This window comes from Thunnus maccoyii, chromosome 23 (assembly GCF_910596095.1).
Source record: "Thunnus maccoyii chromosome 23, fThuMac1.1, whole genome shotgun sequence".
Classification (NCBI taxonomy): Eukaryota; Metazoa; Chordata; class Actinopteri; order Scombriformes; family Scombridae; genus Thunnus; species Thunnus maccoyii.
Window position 1 is genome coordinate 24,508,532 of NC_056555.1, and position 3,438 is coordinate 24,511,969.

Consider the following 3,438-nt stretch of genomic DNA (forward strand, 5'->3'; position numbering starts at 1 on the left):
CTGCAACTAACGATTATTTTTATAATCGATTAATCTTCAGATTATTTTCTTCTTTAATCGATTTGTTCATAAAATGTCAGTAAATAGGTCCAGGGTGTCGTCTTCAAATGTTTTATTTTGTCTCACCAACAGTCCAAAACCCAAATATATTCAGTTTACTCTCATGTATGACAAAGAAAAGCTTCAAATCTTCACATCTGAGAAGCTGAAACCTGAGAATTTCTTGAAGAATTTTTCTTCAAAAAAGTGACTAAAACACTTATTCGATTATAAAAAAAAGTTGCTGATTTATATTTTGTTGATCAACTAATCAACTGTAGTTCTTTAGAGTTCTTTAGAGTAGGTAGTTGCACCAACTTACTGTAAATCAACCACTAAAGCCCCATTCAGACACAATTAATAGTTATTGAACTCCTGGTTCTGTGCGGCATTTTAACCATGCGGTAATGACAGGATCAGGGGCCTCACGCACAAAAGAAGGCATACATCACTTTCAATGACCATGCATACACACATAAACTGGAGAAATGAGAAATTGTGACTCTGATGGCAGAAGAATGAAACGCGAGAGATTGTGTGACATTGATACCATTGGGTGAAATAAATCGAGATATAACCTCTCATGTATTATATGAAGAGTTCATTGGCAAAAACAGATAAAAGCCATTCTTAAAATGAATAAATAAACACATGTTTGATTGATACTCCCAGGAGTGCACACACAAAAAATATGATTTAGGATAATGAATAAAAATGGAGATATCTGTTGAAGAACCCCTCAACCTTCACAGGCATTTGAACCAAACGCTGCTACCATGGGCCAGCGTGTGGATTTGATGCGTCACTTAACGTATGGATAAACATAACACTATTTATTAAGTAGATCTTTCAGTCACAATCAGAATCAAGTTAATCGCCGAGTACATAAAGAGAGGCACAATTTGCCTTGGCATTGTGATGCGCAGCAGTCTTAAATATACACATAAAATACACAAAAATAAATCCTAAAATAATATAAAAATGAATGAATTTACAAAAAAGAAAAGTGTAAAATATATTCTGTGTGAAAGGAGCAGCTAACAGGTTTAAATTTTAAATATTAAATAGAAGGTAATGGGATGGGTGGGCAAGATATTGATTAGGAGTATACTACACAGTATATAGTGTGCAGTTATTAATAGTTAAATTATACAAGTTGCAAAGATCACAGATATGTCACATAAAACCAGTCTTATTTCTTTTAATTCCATGGCAACCTGCATCTGTGAGGCTGCGGCTCCTGGAGGGTTGAGACTGACGAGGTGCAGAGGAGATGGCGGGCTGGATGCACTCAGCTCAGCTGCAGCACCTCCGATGCCGCTGGAACACGCAGCAACTAAAAACAATAGAAAATGTCTCATTTATATGTCTCAATACATTTTTAAACACAACTTGAATGCATTTTGTTTACTTACCTAACAAGAGCTTCCATTTCACACTGTGTCTTTTTTTAGCCAAAATCTTCCTTCTTCCTGGGAGCGGCCATCTTGCTTGTGTGACGTCATTTGGAGCCAGTGTCTGCGCAGTGGAGTCAGGCGGTGGGATGACGGCCCGCGGCCCCAGGTGGCGATCGAGATGTTTGGCTTCACTTTTGGGACGCTGTCATGACGTCCATATTTATATACAATCGATGAGATGTACCAATGGACATTCAGCAGGACAAATACAAAAGCCTCCCCAGGGGGGCGCCGGAGAGTTTAAGATGAGGAAACAACAGTTGCCAACACTAATTACTGTCAAACTTTTATTAAAAGTTCTTCAATATAACTTCAATTAAGAATGGAATGTTTTCACAAGTCTGTAGATCACAAACAACCAACTCTATATTTTATGTGACTGATGGTAGTTATATTAACTGACCCGTAGGTTTGACATTGTCACCGCTGGTAAATGAGCTTTACACTGTGCAGTAATGTTAGAGCCCTTTTCTGATATCAGAAGAATATTTTTGAATTTCCAGCAATGAAAGGCGTTCTTATCCAACAATATGTCCACCCACCTTGAGGTGGTCAGCTGGTCGCAGGCATGGAAGACTCAGGTTGTAATACAGTTGATTTGAAGGCAGATGGAAGACGAATTCAAACAAGAGAACCAATCAAAAACAACACTCAAAATTTGAGTGCATACTGTCAAATGAATGGAGCCTGCCTAGATGTAGAGACAGCTCCTTGTAAGCCATCATACCCTTGATGTCCTCAAATTTGTATTAACGGCTTTGCTGACCCACGTTGTCTGAAAATACTGTTTACCAAAAGAAGACATTCCTGCACTGCGAAAGATGCAAAGCAACAGAATGAATGTTATATTCTACACATAAGCTTTTACTGAAAAGAATATATTGATGGCAGAAGAGCAAACCTCCTATCTAAAAAATGCACTTTTTTGAGATTACTAAAAAAAACTTGTTTCCTTGCAAAATACTATTTGTTAAGGATACCAATACATAATATATTATGTGTTAACAATACCGACTAGGTATTGGCGCCGCGTAAAGTGCAGATAGGAGGTTTTTCCCCACTTTTCTTGGATCATTTTGCAGATAGGAGCTTTTGCACTTGGTGCAAGTTGGAAAAGGTTCTACAAAACGATGCTCTAAGTTAAGTTTATAATTAAAATCAAATAAAAAATAAAATTAAGTTTGTTTTCAGGTAAAAAGATTGGCCAGTGTAGTAAATGTAATAGTTACTACATTGTAGTATACTAGGGTCAGAATTCAGCTCGGTCTGGTGCTGATGCAGATTGGAGGTTTTGTGCCTCAACATGTTCCCAGCAAACCTTATTGGAGGTTTTCGTCAGGTGACTTTTCTGTCACAACGAAGGGCAGGATTATCTTGCAGACAGACTGAATATGAGCAGCCTTCCTTGCTCTCATCATCCAAGGTGAAATCCACCAATCAGAAAATTCTGCAGACAGGAGGTTTTGTGCTTTGGCCATCAATATTCGGATGTAACCGCTTTGTAATCACCAACATTTTGATTAGTAACTGTAATTTAATTACATATTTTTTCTCAGTAACTGTAACAGATGACAATTACATTTATTATGTAATTAAGTACAGTACATAACGCAGTAACATGTAACCAGTTACTCCCAACACTGGTCATAACTTAGTCAAATCTGAACACACAGACATGAGACACATATTGATATCATTCAGTGTGACTTTCACTTCCTGAGGATTTCATTATCTCTGATGTCCATAACCAAAAAACCTCCATAAATCCATTTAGAAACCAGAGAGAAGAGGCTGAAGAACCTGCCTGAGCATCATCACATTTTAAAGTAATGCACCCCATAAACGTTGCTAAAAACTGCTGTTCTCTTTTAGTCCTGTTTTTACACCATATTTGTTTACATTTTGTCAAATAGTCTCCTTTAAAAGTCATGTGAATCAACTG

At 37.3% G+C, this 3,438-nt stretch overlaps 1 long non-coding RNA gene across 1 annotated transcript; it reads right to left on the bottom strand.

Moving 5' to 3' along the window:
- Positions 1-623: 623 nt before the first annotated feature.
- Positions 624-2,553, bottom strand: LOC121890343. The gene is made up of 2 exons (XR_006093741.1): positions 2,039-2,553; positions 624-1,638 (listed from the first exon to the last, which is right to left on the bottom strand). It is a non-coding gene; the product is annotated as an uncharacterized LOC121890343 (long non-coding RNA).
- Positions 2,554-3,438: the final 885 nt, after the last annotated feature.